The sequence below is a fragment of the Alligator mississippiensis genome, chromosome 1 (genome assembly GCF_030867095.1).
Source record: "Alligator mississippiensis isolate rAllMis1 chromosome 1, rAllMis1, whole genome shotgun sequence".
In the NCBI taxonomy this organism is placed as follows: domain Eukaryota; kingdom Metazoa; phylum Chordata; order Crocodylia; family Alligatoridae; genus Alligator; species Alligator mississippiensis.
The window spans coordinates 181,929,747-181,949,128 of NC_081824.1; the positions used below are offsets into that span (position 1 = coordinate 181,929,747).

The 19,382-nt window shown below is 42.5% G+C and overlaps 1 protein-coding gene across 4 annotated transcripts in view; it reads left to right on the forward strand.

Annotated features, from left to right (window-relative positions):
* The window catches only part of TLR5 (toll like receptor 5), a 41,448-nt gene that overhangs the window by 5,258 nt on the left and 16,808 nt on the right, over window positions 1-19,382 (forward strand). For 3 of the 4 annotated variants that reach the window (XM_006270883.4, XM_014598157.3, XM_014598156.3), the window contains exon 3: window positions 18,892-18,951. The exons of the other annotated variant lie outside the window; for it this stretch is intronic. The gene's annotated coding sequence lies outside the window, so the exon portion shown is untranslated. The remainder of the gene's footprint in view (window positions 1-18,891; window positions 18,952-19,382) is intronic. 4 annotated transcript variants of the gene reach the window in all.

The window sequence follows — 19,382 nt, forward strand, 5'->3', positions numbered from 1 at the left end:
AAGGTATGGGGCTACCTTCCTGGGTGTTTATTCATCTCTAAGCACACTGTAATTATTTACATGAAAATGCATTGAGTTATGCATATTGTCATCATACTAGAATTGGTCAGACAATGTGTTTCCTGCTTGGCAAATAGCCATGAAAATGAATCTTTTTAAAAGCAAATTTAAAGAGGAACTTTCAACTTTTAATTGAAAAATTGAAAACAGTTCCGCTTTTGACAACTTCCAGTCAGTAACTGTAAGACCTGGCCCTAGCCTTCAAGAGCATGTCTGTACATCATTATACAGCACGAAGCAGAGAAACTCCTTTGGATGTATTTGAAGAGCCTAAGTCTCGAGCTGGACTTCTTAAGTCCCTCCTGCTCAGTGCCCACCTAACTCCCCCAGCTGCCTATAGCTCTGCTTCTGCATATGCCCTGAAGTACTTGAGCCTTCACAGTGCTGGCCCACTTATCTCATGTCTAACCTCTATCAATATGGCCATACCAGGCAGGTGTTCCCCTAGCCTATCTTTCCTAAAGCTGTGTTGTATTAGATCAAGCTCTCCCTAGCCCAGGGGAAGGGTACAGTGGTAGTGCTGACCCTTCCCACCTTGTTTAATAGCTCAATGTTCAAAGTCTTCATTTAGAACGTGGGACATATGGTTTCAGTTCTTTCTTCTGCCTGAGGAGATTAAAATACCCATTTCACCTCTTCCAGGGGAGAGTCCTAACCACAGAGTAGTAGGCTATTGTAAGGTGGGAGGCAGGGTGAGGTGAGGAGAGAGAAGCTCTCAACCTCCTTGCTCCACAGTGTGTGGAATAGTGAGAGATTCTTTGAGCCATTGAGAGGCAAGGCTGAGCCCGACTCTGACTCTGGTTGGGGCCACCCACCTGGGAGGGGGGAGAATTGCATTCCAGTCCCTGTCTGATGACTATTTCATTATACTACAGCAGTATAGTGCTTAAACCATAGTGTTACTGTATAAAAGAAGGTTGTACCACTCCTACCTCTGTACTGAAAGTAAAGAGAACCTTGTTCACTTCTTGAAGGGTTGAAGCACCTAACTCCAGGAGATAAGTTCATGGCTGTGAATACTGAGCGCAGGGAGGCAGCTCCTTGTGGCCTGCTGTAAGATATCCTGAACACTGCCCTGTCCACAGCACTTTCCTGACGGCTCCTTACGCTGTACACTGGTTGTTCTGGATCCCTCTCCTGGGGATTCTGTGATGGTGAGCAGATCTGATTTAAAGATTTCAGGATAGGGTCTGTTTGGGCTTGTGGAGCAAACATGTTTCTTCTTAAAACAGCCAGCAGTGCTGCCAACAGTGCTGTTGTTTAAATGATGTCAGAGTTAAAACCTCAAGCAGCTCAAACATACTACCATCATATGGTATGTTTTTAAGATCTCCTGATATTGCCTAGAACCATGTGGAGTTCTCTTTCAACATCTGAGACTTTGTAATAATATTTTTCAGTACCTGGTGGACTCTGTCCAAGGAATTCACAGAATCCTCATCCCAAAGGAACCAGAGTGAAGGAGATTCTGGGCTGATGAGCAAATCCAGAATCCTGATAGCTCTTAGGGATTTGTGCTCCATAGTCAAATTCCTTCAACTTTAAAACAACGCCAAAGAAACTTGATTTCTCCACTCTTTCCTCATTCTGTAGCTACAGACCTGGAGAGCCTTGGTACCCTCTTCTCTCCTTTCTCAGTTTCTCCCTTCTCAGACCTCTGCACCACACTCCATGTGTGACCTCACCAGCTCCTTGTGTTCTTTTCAGATAGTCTGCACTTCTGTCTCCTCCCATGCACTGAGAAGATGGGGGTTTTAGCATCTTTTGCACTGCCATTCTCAGGCCTTTCTTCTCCTTGGAGTTTTGCAGCTTGTCATAATTTTGGATATATCTTTGGGATCAGCTGTCCCACTGAACTCTGTATTATGTGCACACTTGGGCACTTCCCTGCATACTCCTTTTATCACTTCCTTGATACATAGCATATGCAAAATAGGACCCAAGGCTGATACGGGAGCACATAGTGTCACTTCCTCATCTGTTGCCATTTCTGTTATCAGGCTAGCATATTTTTTAACAAACCTATTATGTCACTGTCATGGTTGCCTATGCAGCCTTTATACAAACATTAGTTTTGTAGGCAATACTCAGGTGAAACTCTTCTTGTGCTCACATCTATATTTTGTTTCCCTCAGCATCTCCTCTCAATTTCATGCTCTCAAAGATTGTAATCAAGCTTGTGAATCCTGCCCTGCCCTGCCCTTCATAAATAAATGCTACCTCCAGCTATTATAAGACCCATAGAAGTTGTTCCTTGTTGTCTTTCTGATCCTGTCAGGCCAGTGTTTTGGTTCTGTCTACTTTGTTAATTAAGCTATAATCTTTCATCTCTGTGCCAAATGCTTTCTTTGCATGATGTACAGTGCAAAATAATTGCTACTGTTTTTGGATGTTCAGTGATTATCTTGGAAAACATCTTGAGCCCATGAATGCTTCCATGTGACAATTTCTGTCCCTGGAAAAATTATTAATATCCTCATTCCATGGGAGTTTCCAAGAAAAATTGAGAGTCTGTGCAGAGCTTGGGCTGGGAGGCAGGACCTCCTCCCCCAAAGTTCTGACCCAGGCACTGCCATTGATTTTCTGTGGGCTTCAGTGAATTTTTACCCTCTCTGCCTCAGTTCCATGTGACAAAAAGGGGGATAGTGCTTGTCCTCACAACTTACTAAATTCTCTCTCATATAACATGTCCCTGAATATAATACATATCTTGTTTTTGAAAGGAAAAATAAGGGTCAGTACAGAGTTATGGCTCCATAAAGCAGGGACAGAACCTAATCTTCAGCTGACTCACCCTCCCTTTCCTGCTTAACTAAAGACTAAAAATACTAAAAGATTAAAAACTGCTTAACTAAAAACCCTAGCTGCTGCTGAAGACTGGTCTCCAGGGATGGGTCTATGACTTTGAAAAGAGTTAAAGTGCTCCCAGGACTGTCAAATAGGAGGAAAGAGACCAGGAGCATCTAATAGATAGCAAAATTGCCCAAAGACTGGTTAGCATAATTAATAGAACATCAGGACTATTAAAATGGAGAGATGGTTGTTAATGTCTGTGGAGTGAAGAACAATGATGCATTAAGTCAACTGACTCCCTCAGCTGCTTGAAGAGTAATGCAACAGCTGCTGCACAATCAAGCTGGAATCAAAGCAGGGTGTTTATACCCCAGGCAGAAAATCAGCTTCCCTGCTTTATATATGAAATCCAAGGTGGGACGGGGGTTGATTTTGAGGGGAAAGGAGCATTGGTGCTTGCTGTATGCAATAAAATATAGTAGTTAATGTTTGCAAAGTGCTTCAAAAGCACCAGGCAGATTACCTCCCCCCTTCATCAGCTACTGTGAGCACCTGGCAAGGCAAAGGTGCTGCAGACTGGCTGGATCTGGCCAACACAGCAATATCCCTGCTGTGGTGGAGTCCTTACCTGCAAAAACCAGCAGAACTAGCTCCTCTGGACATGGAAGTGTCAGTGGTGTGGAGAGGAGCAATGTCTAAATGGTGGGCAGTTCCCAGGGACCTACTCTAAACTACAGCAGCTATTAAAAACAAGCAGACAGAGATGATCCCTTACATTCATTCAACTTCAGCTCCCCTAACTGGTGGAGGCTACATTATGTTAAGTAGCTAAAATAAGAGGAGATGGAGTAATCTGTCTATTTTCTAAGCTGCTATTTCCTTATACAGGTTATTAATCCAAGGGGATAATACAGATCTTAAAAAAAAAAATATTAGAAATCTACATAGTGGGAAAGAAGTGGATCAGGTATCTGATTTCCTTCCTCTCAAACCTGTTGCTAATTGCAACATATCTGCTACTCTCTAGTCTTATGTAAGTCATGTAATGTCTCTGTCTCAGTTTTCCCATAGGTGTAATAGGAACCATGATCTTTTCTCTTCTTTATAAGTGCTTTGAGATTAATGGGTGGAAAGTTTCATATGGGAGCTGAAGTTCAGCAGTTGAAGAAGAGAGCTAGAGATGACATTTGTCAAGTGATATAAACCTTTTTTAAAACCAGTATATTTTCAGGTTGCAGTTCTTTGTAGATATGCCTGAGGTGAACCTCAACTCCATCATATATTATATCTTTGGCCAACACTAATATCTCCATCCTGACAGATAGCAGGGAGAAGAAGTATTCAAGTTCCTTTTTTCCATGAATAAATAAATCATTCGAGTTTAATCAAATGAAAGCAGTCATGTAAATTATCATTAGGCAACAGCACTGACCAACAACACTTTTTATCTAGCCAAGCTAAGGCCGCAGCTTTTACTGTAGATGGCAGTTTTCCAAGGAGTTACTATGATCTAAATAAACATTATGCACAATATCCTTGTCGGTAGCCTTACCAACCAATTACAAGAGACCAATTACGTCTCATATAATGTAATCTCTACAAAATTTTACAGGCTCTTGGTTATATATAACCATTGTATTGTCAGCCTCTGTCATGAAGCTCCAGAATCTTTCCCTGCTGCGCAGTCAGACTTGTAGAATAAACACTTCCTGGTTCTTCTTTAGATCTGATTTCTTCAAATAGGAGTGATGCTCCAGTCCTGCACTGAAGAGTAAGAAGAGATTGAATAGGTAGTGCTACAAGGAGTGGGAGTGGCTTTAATGTTCTGGGAAAGTAAAATAACTGGGATTTAGGATTGAGTTCAATTCAAGTTTTGTGAGCCTGGCCATCTTCCACATTTTCCTGGGGTGGCTTATGGCATATTGTCATGGATGCAGTCATCACATTATCTCTGTACACTGTAGAATTTGATAAATTTATTTAATACTATTTCAGTTCTCCTTTCCTCCATGGTGTCCCCCTGCTTTGATCCATTATCTTCCGAGGTTACATGACTGGTGTCATCCAGTCCATTCTTCAGAACAGCTTGCAATCAGAGCAGGGATCTGTCATCCATTTTTTGGAATACTTAGGGTTGCTGTCAATGCAGTGTCTGAGCATTTGAATTCCTAAGATTTCTAAATACAGTTGTCCATAGTAGACTTGGCTGTCGTAACAAGGAGCCAAAGGCCCCTGTTACTATAAGAAGAAAACAGCAGATAGAGCTTGCCATATGGGGACTGGCAGCCAGGAAGCAGGCTAGCTGCCAAAAAGTAGACAGCCCAGTAAAAATGGGATAGGAGTTTCCACTGGGGGGAAAACTGTCCTGGAGCTAGTTGCTTCACAGCAAGCAGCTAAGACACAAAAATCTAGGCAGCCTAGAAGTGGAAGCTACGAGCTGCAGAGCTAAGCCACAGCAAGGAAAGACAGGCTGGTCATCAGGCCCAAACTGAAAACCCCTGTGCGTAGCTAGAGAGCCACCTGACCAGAAGGTGTGGGGCTTTGGAAGCTACATAAGACCAGTGCCTGAGATCAGGCAGTCTGGCCCTACAAGCAGTGGGGAGAAGAGCTCCCAAGGAAGAAGGGCTACAGAGAGTCAACCATGAAAGCCAGGATGAGATGGCTCAAAGGGATGTATACCATACCAGGATAGAACAGTTATTAATCAAATTTTTTTCAACCAGAATTGATCAGCTGTGCATACACAAATCTTCATGTAACCCAGGCAGTACTCCAAGAGGTACCCCCTCTCCAATTAAAGGGATCAAAGCAGGTGCACAAGTGCTGTGGGAGGTGTAGGGACTCTCCTCCCCCTATAGAGCAGAGCTAGACCACCACTGGGGACTTAACTTTTGTTGAACCCTACCTCCTCGGGGCATTGTAGTATCCCCTATACCCCCTAGTTTATACTGGTTATGTTCCCAGTACTGTTCTCTCATTAAAAGGTATATGGTTAAGCACTTACCATCATAGACATATTCATCCAGTTGACAAAAGACAGAGTTAACAAAATATAAAAACATAAACAGCAAAACAAACAATACTGGTTGGTGAAATATAAAAGGCTCAAAATACAGAATGTCCAATAACAAGGAATATAGGGCCTAGGTACCTGGAGGAGGAGGAGAAAGGCAGGGGGGAGACAATGCAACAAGAATTTCTCCCTGTTACTTCACTCACCCCAGCTGGGACTTGAACTGGGCTGTTACATGTGGTAGGCAGAAACTCTATTACACAGCCACCAGTGCTGGTATGGTGCTATGCTGCTAGGGGTCTTGACCTTCCTAGAGCCTTGACCTCACGTTGGGCTGCCTGGCCTCTTTTTGGAGAAGCTAGAAATAGAGCTGGGAACCTCTCAGGTCACTGCTCAGATCCTTGCTGGAGCAGGGAAGCCTCTCCTGCTGGCTACAGCCACTCAGGGGATCCTGGAGCCCAGCGGGGAGCCTCTTCTGCCAGCTGCACTCCACGCTGCTGAAGGTCCAACTGCTGCCTACAGGTCCTGCTCCTTCAGGCTCATCTGGGGCAACTACTCCCACCCTGCTGGCTCAGCTCTTTGACACTCCTTCCTCATGGTCCCTTGCTGGTCTCTCCTCTGAGTCAGCTGTGCTGCCCCTTTTATCCCCCTCCAGGTGACCCAAGGGGCCAATCAGGGAACATGGAGGGTGAGTCTCTGGGGCCTGATTGGTGAGGAAAGGGAATCCCAAGTCCTCCAATCATCTTTTACCCCTTCAAAACCGCTGGGCCAAATCATTACCAGATTGGTGAGGAAAGGGAATCCCAAGTCCTCCAATAATCTTTTGCCCTATCAAAACCCCTGGGCTAAGTCACTGCCAGCCAGCCTGTCACATTCACAACTTTTATAAACAAAAAACTGCACATGCATTAATTCATTTCACAATGTTTAGATTATGGTGGAAGACGATGGAGAAGGGAGAGAACTCAACAGAAATCTATTTAAATAAAGAAAAGTTGGGAGTGGACTCTTTAAAGTGAGATCTGCATAAAATGTTAAGCCTTTGAGGATACAGATTTAAAACTATACAAGTCACTTTCAAGGGAACTCAAAAATCCAGAGTTTGTCAACACATACCACTTGAATTTTAAATCTGTTCAAACACTGATTTGAGAGGGGGGGGGGGGATACCAAATCTTGTGCATTTACTTTTAGATCAGTTTTTAAAAATTGTTCTGTTGGGGTTGCCTGACCATATACATTTCCCAGCGGAAGTTGGGGTTTTCAAGTAGATATTAAAGTACACAAACAAGCAAACCAGCACTGGTTTAATTAAATCTGTTTGGAAAATAAAACCTTTAGCTAAAGAAGAAAGTCTTTGCAGACCAGCAGCTGAGAGATTCTCTCTTTAGGCATCTTCAGCACATGTTATGTATGTATATGCATGTATAGGAAAGAAGGGAATGTCTATCCCACAGGCTTTGGTTTGTTTTTTGCTTTTTTTTTTTAATTATTTTTTAATTGAAAAACCCACCCACAAATTATTTGCTCCATTTCCCCCATTTTCCCTTTTCAATGAGGAGTGCATGCACCCTCTGGAACAATTCTCAGCATTTGGCACAAAAACTAGATGTATAGGAGCATTCAGGTAGCATTAGGGTGAGAACTTACCTTCTGCTGGGCCATCAGCAAGGCTTCTAGCATTGTATCAAAGCTGAAGAAAAATCTTTCAAGCTGACAGTAGGGTTGGAAGGCTTATTTTCTTTGTAGGCTTCTAGCAAGTAGAGTTGTCTCTTATGATCCTGTCAAAGGCAGTTTTGCACAAATGCACTTTGGAGCATACATAGGAACATCAGACTGGAAGGGGCCTCCTGGGCCATCATGTCCAGTCCATTCATGTTCTCTGGCAGCCATTATCCAAGGAGTCCTAAAAATCATGCACTGAGGCCCCTCACATGAAAGCCACAAAGTCCCTTGTTGGGTGTTTTTGTTTGGGTTTTTTTGAGGGGGGAGGTTGGTGGGGTTTTGTTTTTTGTTTTTTGTGTTTTTTCACGAGGTGCTACAGGTAACTGCCAATGCCCTGTCACTGCAGTGGTGGTAAACTTGCTAATTTAATACAGTGTATTCCACCTCTATGCATATTGGATATGTGTGTAACTTGATTAAGACAAAGCCAACACCAATTTTTTATCTGTTTCTTACAAGGTAACAAGTGCTAGTCAGCTATACATCTGCATGCCTAGGGAGGCTTTGGCATCTCCATCCTTGGGAGCTTTGAAGCACAGATTAGATGCACATGTGTCTAAAATGGGTTAGATCCTGGCTTGAGCAGAGGGTTGGACTAGAAGATCTCCTGAGAGATCCCTCTCAGCCCTACTCTTCTGTGATTTTGTTATATTCATAGCCCCACTTTTGTCTACTTTGTAACTTAATTGGTCTCTTTAACTGAGTCCTAACTAACTGACTAAAACTGTAAGTACATAGTAACTGTAACTCACTACTTCATAACTAATTGTAACTGTTTAACTTTCCCCAAAACAGTGAAAGAAAAGCAGGCTAAGATCCACTATTAGAAGACTTGAAAGTGAGAGTTCACAGCCATGAAATTGGCACATTTTCCAGGCTTCTAAGAACAGCCCCAACCTATCAGAAGCCCTAAAACTAGTCAGTTTTGGGGCTGGTAATACCAGAGCATTGAGAGTGTGGTGTATTCATTAAGCATTAGGTTTGGATTAGTGCGTGTTCTGGATAAGTGCATAGACTTTTTCAGTCCCAAGGCTGTGCAGTTAAATAGAGTATACCTTATGTGTTCAGATGATCCCAGAAAGAAGACTGATGATCTAGTTGGGGATGGTCCTGCTTTTGAGCAGGGCGTTGGACTAGATGACCTCCTGAGGTCCTTTCCAACCCTCATTTGCTATGTTTCTAAGACTATGCCCGCACTACAGATGAAGGCAAAAACATCCACAGTTCTTGCCAGCCTGACCTGTGGGAAAATTCCTATCTTAACCCAAACTGGGTAATCAGTTGGACCCTAAGCTGAAGAACAAGATCCTCTAGGCACATACCTGAGCAGCATTTAAGTACTGAGAGGAGCACCAGTGCACCCCAGTCAAAACTTTCACCTTTAGCTGTGGCCAATGTCCAGAACTTTGGAAGAAGATGAAAAACAAAAGCACAGCTACCCAAAAAGCATTCACAAGGGGAAACAAATTCCTTCCTATCAGAAAGCAATGTGGAAAATGACTCTCAGGGTTTAGGATTACTTGACATTTCCCAAATGGAGATAAAGTTGCCTTTCAGTCCTACCATGGGGATAGTGTTGACCTTGGTGTTGAGTTTAAATCCTTTTAACTTGTATGATAGTCGTTTTAGTAGTTCTTAGGCTGTATTAAGTTTCTTAGGCCAAGTTATCATAAGCAAGGCTAAGGGAAGTAGTATAGAAGGAGCTGAGTCACAGATGAGAGATCATTTGTGGAAAGGCTAACTCAGTTACATCTTGGTTAGTAAAAGTCAGTATGTTCCAGCCTGACCACAATAAGACACAAGAACATTGCTTTTCTTCCCATAATTGCCTTTTTTTTTCTAGATCAAGTGTTGTTCTTGTTATTAATTCTTAAGTGCATGATTAGCACTCATGCCATTAAATTTCATACCATTTCTATTGCTTCAAATAACAAAATTATTTTGTAATATAATTCCCTTCCCCTATTTTAACACCATTCATAAGTTTCATAACACACATTTAGCTTCTGCACAAAGGTTGCAAATTAGTGTTATAGAGTAGGGGTTGGCAACGTATGGCCCTTTGGCCAGAACCATTGGATATGGCTTGGAGCCAAGAGGCTTTTGCAACACTTGGTGGTTGTGGTCTTTGATCACACTATGCTGCAGCTGGGTCATTCTGGCCCACTGCCCGAAAACTTTGTTCGTTGCTATTATACATCAGGGGTTTTCAACCTTTTTGCATCGTTGTATCACCCTGGTGGCCGGACACAGAACGATGTACCCCCTGGCCACTGAGCAAGGTGGGGAAAGGGTGAGTGGCTGGATGCGGAGCAGGCTTCCCCCGCCTCCATGTTTGACCGGGCAGGTCAGGATGCTGTGTGGTGGTGCTCCATCCTCGCCCACCCGTGCATACCCCAGTAGGGCCATCTCATTGATTCCCAGTCTCTCCAGTGTAGCTAATAATTTCCTATGAGGAACAGCATCAGAAGCTTTGCTTAAATCTAGATAGATTTGGTTCACTGCACTGCCCTGGTTTAAGAAGTCACTTATCTTCTTATGGAAGGATATTACATTGGTCATCTTGGATAAACTGACATGTTTTGTCCAATATTCTATTTACTTCCATATCTTTAATTATTCTTTCCTTCAAGATCTGCTCTAAGACCTTGCATGGTCTGTAATTATCAGGGTCACTCTTTCTCCCATTTTTGAATACGGGTATCATATCTTGTGTTTTCTAATGCTTTTATACAGTGTCATAAAAATACAGAGCCAGAAGGGACCACCAGAGGTCATTTGGTCTGTTCCTCCGTCCTGTGGCAGGATCAGCTGCACCTAAACTGTTTCTGATAAAAGTTTATCTAATCTTTTCTTAAAAATCTCCAAGGACAGCAGTTCCACAGCCTCTCTGGATAATCTATTCCAGATCTTCACTAGCCTAACAGTTAGAAAAATATTGTAATGTTTTATCTAACTCTGCCTTGCTGCAATTTAAACCCATTACTACTTGTCCTGTCCCAACTGGATATGGAGAACTGCTTATTGGCTGCTTCTTTGGAGCTGCCCTTTACATATTCAAGGACTGTTTTCATGCCTCTTCCTGATCTGCTCTACTCTAGCCTAAACAACCGAACTATTTTTTTCAGTCCTACCATAGGCCATGTTTTCTAGACGTATGATTATTTTTTGTTTCTCTCCTCTGCACTCCCTCTAATGGTTCCACATGTTTCTTTAACTATAGTGCCCAAAACAGTACTCCAGCTGAAACCGTATTAGTGCTAAGTAGAGTGGAAAGATTACTTCACATGTTTTTAGATATGACATGCCTATTTCTACATCCCAGTAAGGAGTTTACTTTTTATTGCAATAGTATAACAAAGTTGACTCGTGTCCAGTTTTTTACTCATTAAATTGCCCAGATCCTTTTCTGCAGAGCTGCTGTCTAGCAAGGTGCTCCCATGTTGTGGGTATGCAGCTGATTATACATACCTACTTTGCACTTATCCATGCTGGAATAAGTGCAAAGTAGCTACCAAACTCGAGGCAGCTGCAGGTCAATTTTTGCATGCAGATTGAGGAGCCAGAAGCTATTTTCCAGGCTGAGTGCGGTAGGCCCTCCCATGCCTCTGGCCAAGGGGCCCTGGTGGCCCTGCCCCTCACCATAGATTGGCTGGGAGGACTTTCCATCATGCAGCCCCCACCCCTCACCACTGAGTGGCACAGGTAGCAGCCATCTCGCTGTGCCAGAAGCGCCCCCCGCCCCCCAGTGGGCTTCACAGCTAGGCCACAGCAGCCATGAGGCTGGGGGGGGGGGAGGGGCAAGTTAGGGAACCTGCCAAAATTGCAGTTTCTGTGAAAATCAGTTTCAGTAGGTCCCTAGATATAGACATCTCCTGCTCCTTTTCCATCCACATTGTCCTGCCATACAAAAAAAGGAGGTTGTTTTGTTATGATTTGCCTTTGGCCAGTCCACATTGGCTGTTCCATATTAACTTATTATATCTTAGGTGCTTACTGGGAAAAAAAATCAAAACATAACTTTTCATCTTTGTGGAAACTGAAGTTAGGCTGACTGGTCTGTAATTCCCTGGGTTCTTCTTGTCACATTTTTTTAAATGTGTGTGTGCTGCTTTTCTGTTTTCTAGAAACTTGCCCATCCTGCACGCATTCTCAAAGGTAACTGCTAAGAGCTTCCAGGTTGCTGCAGCCAGTCCCCTAGATGAATTTAATCAGGATTAGCCAATCTGAAAACCTTGGCTTTGCTCAAGTGGTCTCTATCTGTTCCTTTCCTATTATAGCCTGGGTTCTTACTTCCTTGCCAACTATGCTAACTGTGTTAGCCATCTTATCACAAAGTGAACCTTTTATGATAAGAGACTGAAACACAAAAGGCATTAAATATTTTGGCTTTATGAGTGTCACTTGAAATTAGCTATCCCTTGGTTGAGTAGTGGGCCAGTTCTTTCTTTGGTCTTCCTTGCTGCCCTTTATATCCCTTGCTAACTATATCTCATCTTGTGCCTTGACCTTTCTGACTTTGTTGCCGCTATTTTTCTATACTCATCCTTAGTAACTTGACCTAGTTTCCCTTTTTTTGATTTTCAGGTCATTAAAGATCTCGTGATTTAGTCAAACTGGTCACTTGCTATACTTCCTGTCTTTCCCTTGCATGGGGACTTTTTGTACCTCTGCCCTTAATTGTTCCTTTAAGAGATTGCTAACTCACCTATTTCCTTTTTTGCTTAAGTTCTTGCATACCAATTCTCTGGGTTTTGTTCAAGTCCGAGGTTTTGAAATCTTCTGTTTGTGTTCTGCTTTTCTCCCTCCTTCCCTCTCTAACAACTATGAACTTTGTCATTTCATAATCAATGGGCCCCTATGGCGCCATTGTTACCGCACCATCATTTAGTACTTCCTTGAGTACTAATGGGAAATACTAGTACTTCCTTTAGGAAATCCTAAATAACAGCACAGTAACAGCCGTTACTGCATCACTCTGGCAACTCATAGTTCTTTTTAGCCACCATGTGGTGGTAGCAATACACTGTAGCAAGGGAGTGTGTCTCAATGGCGATGTAACTGCGGTGTCAGTTTGTGCCCACCAATGCTACACCACAATAGCATGTTGCTATAGTGATGTAATATCTCATTTAGACGCACCCACTGTAACCCAGTTTCCCTTCATATTCTCAGCTAGTTCTTCCTAACACTTAGTATACAATCCCAAAGAATCTCTCTTTGGTACCTTTTTCTACCTTTTGTAGCAAAAAGTTGTCTTCAAGAATTTGTTGGACTGTCTGCTACTCTGCCATCAGATTTCTGGGCATGTCTACACATTCATTAATGCGCTTTTCCTAATGCACATTAAACTTAGTACCTCTAATGTGAGGTACTAAATAAAATGCACATTAGGTTGCTCTACTGTACAGTAATGAAAGCACATGCTTTTTAATGATACCTAATGCACAGTAGCCTATTTTTTACTGCACATTAGTGTATTAGCACAGTTCTTGATGTGATGCTTTAATGCACAATAAAATAGGTTTCTGTGCATTAAAGCGCACATATAGATATGCCCTTTGGATAATTAAGATCCCTCATTACATCAACTGCTGTGCTTTGGATGATTGCTAGTAGTTAAAAAAAAGCATCATCCACCTGATCTTCCTGGTCTGGTAGTCAGGAGTAGACCCCTCCAGTGACATTGCCCTTGTCTTAGTCCCCTTTTATCTTTATTTATAGGATGTAGACAGAGAAGCACTTGGGCTTCCCATTTCACTTTTATTAGAATGTTTGTTTCTCAAGACAGAGCCAGCAGGATATAGCAACGAAGATCCTTTCTCAGTAGAGTGGGCACTGTCCTGGCACATCCCTGCCTGAGGATCTGGGTCCGCTGGCAGTCAGCGCAGAGTTGGAGACCAGGGTAAGCTGTCAGGGAGCATAACGTTCAGCAGGCAAACATGCTGCTGAGTGCTGAATCAACAGAAAAGACCACCATGTATTTGCAGTACAAGCTCTGTGAAACTGCAGCATCTCCCTGGCACTTCCCTCAGCTTACTTCCCAGTTCTGAAGAGGATCAGCAAACATTCTCAATTTCCAGCAGGAACATCTTGAAGCCAAGCAGGATGGCAACATCCTTTCTTGATCTAATTAACTTTAGTAACAGCATGACACTTGGCCAAAACTGCTGGTATTGCCTTTAAACAGCTCACTACTTTTTTTTTTTAAAACACTTTGGTTAAAAATATGCATTTTTTCTTTTAACTGCAAATGGTATTTTCCTCTTGTTTCAGAAAGGGAGTGGTGAGTCCCTTGGCTCTGTGGATTACAATAGCCATCACTTCATCTTCTCCTAGGGCTTGTTTACATGGGAACTCTCAGGAAAGAGGACTCGCCCACAATTTGCCCTGTGTAGACAAGTCCTCCTTGTTCCTTCCCTCCTCCCATAAACATGGTTTCTTCATTCAGCTGATGCCATTCAGTAGGTGGGTATCAGTGCTACAAAGGTCCTGAGAGACTGTAAAATTCACCATAAATTACAAGTTGGAAGTGTGCTTCCTTCCTACCATGCTGGGGGAGATTACAGTCTAAGATGTGTTTAACTTAAAACTACAAAGCCTATCCAAAACTAACTTAATCAAACGTGTTTCCTTCCTTTTGCCACTGATATAGCTAAAATGAGTTTTAAAAGCACGTCAGAAGAGTAGAGTAAGCCTGTTTTAGGCGGTTTTGGGTAACGCTGATCTGTGCTTTAATACTATCTGGGCACGTCTACATGAGATGCTTACTGCGCATTAACCTAATAACACTGTGTAGTAGCATGCCGGTTAAAAACTGTGCTAACAGCCTACTGTGCAGTGTTATTAAGCTAACGTGCAGCGACACAAAATAACTATGCACTGGTGCTACTGCACAGTAACTAATTAATGAACGTGTAAACATCCATCTGAGTGGGAATTCAGAGGTTGGAACCAGAAGGTTGAGATGAAACCTGTGTACATATGTAGGTTCACATTGCTCACCAAAGAATAGGCCCATGGATCCTCTTGGGCTGCTCTATTCCCAAAACATATACTGCTTCTTTTCTTTATTTCCTTCTTGACTGCAGGGAGGGGGAAAAGGTATAATTAAAAAATTATAACTCAAATAGCTAAATCTTGCAGTCTTAGAACTCATAAGACCATGGTTTTCAATAATACATTCACCACTTATGCCATCCTTTATCTCCTGGTATTAATAGGTAGCCAAGAAATTGAGGGAGTACACTGAAGATTTCTGCAAGAATAATTAGGTACAAAAGTGTTTATCCCCAAAACATCTTGATTGCTCAGATATGATGGCAATGAGGGACACATTAGAACCTACAGATAGATTTGTTTCTTAAGTTACAAATTTCACATCTTTTCATCAGACTTTTCTGAAGCCAGAATGAACAGTTGGCTTGCTTCTGGTCTTGTACAACTTTGTAAATAAGAAGAAATAATGGTTAGAGCCATTGGTGTGGTTGGCACTGCTCTGTCAGTAAAGACAGTGTTCACTACATCCTTGGCCAGACAGCACTTCACCTGTAAAGATGGAGGATGAGTTCTTGTTAATACTTCAATAGTAAAGAAGGAAACCACCTCTGCATTTGGAAATTCTGCTGGGTAACTCCCTCAGTTAATGATGAGCTTGTTTTGACAGAACTGAATGTAACTGACTGTAAGCCTTAATGTGAACTCAGGCATGCCAGTGAAAAGGTGCCATATATTGAAATAACTTGCTCCTCTTGCAGTGTAGGTGCAAGCCATAAGGTACAGCATGTCCACACTAGGAGGATCATAACACTATCAGTATGGTTAAAGCAGTGCATGGTCTATGTGTAGATAAGCCATTCCCATGCTCATGCCTGCTTTTCAACTTCCTAGTGGGATAAAGATGATGCTGTCACGCACTTAAAATTTCTGGAAGTTGCAGAGTGTTTTAGATTGTCTGGCATACTTGTTCTGGCAACAAACAGCCCAGGTTTCTTTCATGAATAAATGGTATTAATTTGTGAATGACAAGGTTCTTTGGGTAAATTTGATATCTTTCATTAGACCAACTCAAATAGTTGTAAAAATTCTTCTTAGCAAGCTTTCAGGAACAAACACCTTTTGGCAGGCTGAGGAAGTGTCTGCGGATGGTCTGTGCTCTTCCTGGATGGGGTGGTAAAGCAGCCAGAGGCCAGTAAGTATGCAAGAAAGCCAGTCAGCTAAGATGTAAATTGAGGTGGTCAGTAGGTGAGAGACAGGTGAGGGTAGAAGGGGGAATGAAAGTAGCTATAGTCAAAGAATGAGAGAGGGGAGGGTGAGGGGAAGGGGATTAAAACAGCTGGTAAAAAATGGAGGGTTTATCTGGGGAATTGGAGGTTAGGCAGGTTATGTGTCATAAATCCAATGTCTATATTTAGTCCATAACTTTTTGTATCCAGTAGGTTGATGAAATGAAGTTCGTGGGCTCGTCTGTGAAAGCTATTTTGTAGATTCCCTCTGAGGACTAGAACTGAGAGATTGGAGAGAGAGTGGTTTTCTTGTGAGAAGTGTGCCCTGCACAGGTCATTGGGTGTTCTTGTCTTTTGATAGATTTACAGTGTGCATTCATTCTGGTGCACAGTTGTTTTGGTTTCTCCTACATATTTTCCATCAGGGTATTTGGTGCACTGGATGAAATGTATATTACCTTTCTGGAGGTGCAGTTTGTGAATGTATTCTTTTTCTGGCTTCCATATTAGGTGGTGTTAGAGAAACACTGTCAATTAACTCCATTTAGGTTGCATTATTAACTCCATTTAGGTTCCGTTTAGGTTGCTCCAGCTCTGGCATGTGAGCCTGCCAGAGCTGGAGCTACTGCAAGGAAGGGACAGAGCAGCTCTGTACTGTTGGGGGATCAATACTGGCTCCTTACCCCTCAAAAAGATGTATGTTCTGATAATGATCTCTTTTTATCTCCTTACTTTCTCTGCCTTATGGCAGATTGGATAATGAACCAGACTCTGAACAGGTTGGGAAGTTTTCTTGATGTCAAAGGGATTTTTCCTCCTTCCAAAATTTCCCCCATTTTTCTCCATTCTCTAACAGCTTCACACCAAAGCATTGCTTGGCTCTAACAGCAGAGAGGTGTATTCATTGCATTAATCATCTCATTCATGAGATGATTAATGCAATGAATACACCTCACTGCTGTATAGTTTTAGAAATTTGTTCTCAGTCTGGATTTCTCCCTGCAGTCTGTCATCTGCAAGTCTCGCTCTCAAATTGCGATCACTTCAGAGCAGGGACTACCTTTATTTCCTGTGCATTGTACAGTCCAGAAAAAATTGTCAGCACTAAAATTCTCCTCTGTGCCCTTTGTTTAATAAATATTTACTAAGACTGCAGCCATCTGCCTCTCCTTTATAAAAAGTATTTGCTGAAATGATTTCCTGGCTGACAACCAGAGTGAGAATTTTTGTACCCTACAGCGTAATATGTTCAAACTTAATAAGTGTAAGTTGTTGTTGAGCTAATTCCCTGCTTGTCAGTAGCTGCTAAATAAATCTATTTCATGTAGAAAAATATGGGCTCTGAGCCAGCAATTAACAAATAGGTTAATCCCATTAATTATTATTATTATCGACTGACTGTACAGTTTCACTAACGGTGCAGATGGCCCAGAAACATTGCTTTTAGAGTAAATAATAATTCAAGACTATGCTTTTATGCAGATCTGTAGAACTGGAAGCATTTTCACAGTTTGCTTAGCGCTTGCAAATTTTGTAGTGTTTTGAGGGAATAAAAAGAGAAGTCACCTGAGACCATTGTGATATGCACTTTGCAAACACAATTTAAAGAGTTTGCAGTGTGGCCCGGGGCTGGTCTGCACAAGGGCTTGGAGGCCCAGACGCGGCTGGCTGGTGTGTATGCATGCATGACTGCTGGAGACAGGGATGGGGGGGCATGCATGCGGTGATCCTGTCAATTATAAAGCCTGAACTCTGTAAAGCAATATCAAATGTACCCTTCTTACAGAATATAAGCTAGAAAACATAAATTTACCCTGCATAGTAAATCCGTGGTACTAATACTGTATGTGCGAACACTTGCAGCTTCATCTACACTAGAGAAACATTCTTTCAGAGCTGTTTATTTATTCACTGCCACCCTCATCAGCCTTGTTTTTCTATGCTTTTAAAACATCACTCTCACTAAAAAGCAACTTCCCATTACTGAAATAGCCTCTGAGGCTCTCCAAGTTTTCACCTGATACTAAATTATTCTGGGTAGTCATGTCCTGAGCTGACAGAGGAGCTGCAGAAAGATCTAACCAAGCTGAGTGGGCCAAAAAATGGCAGATAAACTTCAGTGTTGACAAGTGCCAGGTAATGCACCTGGGGAAAAATAACCATGACTATATGTACACAATGCTGGGCTCTGAGCTAGTGGTTACAATTTAGGAAAGAAACTGTGGAGTCATTGTAGATAGTTCTCCAAAAACATCAGGTCAATGTGCAGCAGCAATCAAAAAAGCCAATAAAATGTTGGGCATCACTGAGAAGGGAATTGAAAGCAAAACAAAGAATATCCTCGTGCCATTACATAAATCCGTGGTGTACCTACATCTTGAATACTGTGTGCAATTGTGGTCCCCACATCTCAAAGATGATATAGTAAAATTTGAAAAGGTAACCAAAATGATCAGGGGTTTAGAGCAGTTTCCATAGCAGGAGAGACTAAAAAGGCTAAGACTCTTCAGTTTGGAAAGGAGAAGGCTGAGGGGGGAGTATGATAGAGGTCTATAAAATCATGAAAGTTAGACCAAATTAACAAGAAACTGCTGTTCCCCAAGTTTTAGACTACTAGAACTAGGGGGCACCCACAGAAATTAGTAAGTGGCAGGTTTAAAAGTAACAAGAGAAAGTACTTTTTTAGGGAATGTATAGTTAACTTGTGGAATTCGTTGTTACAGAAGGTGGTGGTGGCAGATAGCATAGCCAGGTTCAAAAAGGGACTGGAAAAATTAATGGATGATAGATCTATTAATGACTATTGGACAGAATGTTGGAGATGTTTCTTCTGGCATCTCCAAACCAATAAATGATGGGTGCTAGGAAGGGTATTGAATAGGGGATAGATCGCTCTAGAGATGGACAGTTCAGTGCTCTCCCTCTATAGCATCCATTTCTGCCATTATCAGAGACAGGACTCTGGACAAGATGGACCATTAGTTTGACCCAGTATGGCACTGCTTATGTTCTTAAATATTACATGAGGTTTTCCTTCTCAAGGCATCGGGATTGAACCAGACTGTTCTGTTACAGCACTGAAAGCTCCGAGTAACTTGCCTGATGACTGGACATACCAGGACTGCTCCAAAAAGGGTACTTACCCACCTTTCCCCTTGTACTATTCTAGCCATGCCTTGTCTCTGAGACAGCTTTGCACTGGTCATCACTGCCATGCTGTTACTAAGCTGAGGCAACCAGAGCAGCTGGGACAGAAAAAAACTGGCTCCTGCCACAGCCCAACCCCTAGCCCTATTGTTACACGTCTCATAGTGGCCGTGGGAACGATCTGACCTCGCCACCGTAGGAATGAGCTTGGAGGGGAAGAGGGAATGTAGCAGTCTACGTACTGTTCAGAAGAGCAGGTGACTAGTACAATATTTGCATTAACCCAAAGCCCTAGAGCAGTAGTACCCAACCTTCTGGCCCTGCCAGCTGGATGAGTGGGGTGGGGTGGATCTGTGGGCTCCGGATCTAGTCTATGAGCCCAATATGGGGCTGGGGCCTGATCCTTCACATGTTGGATT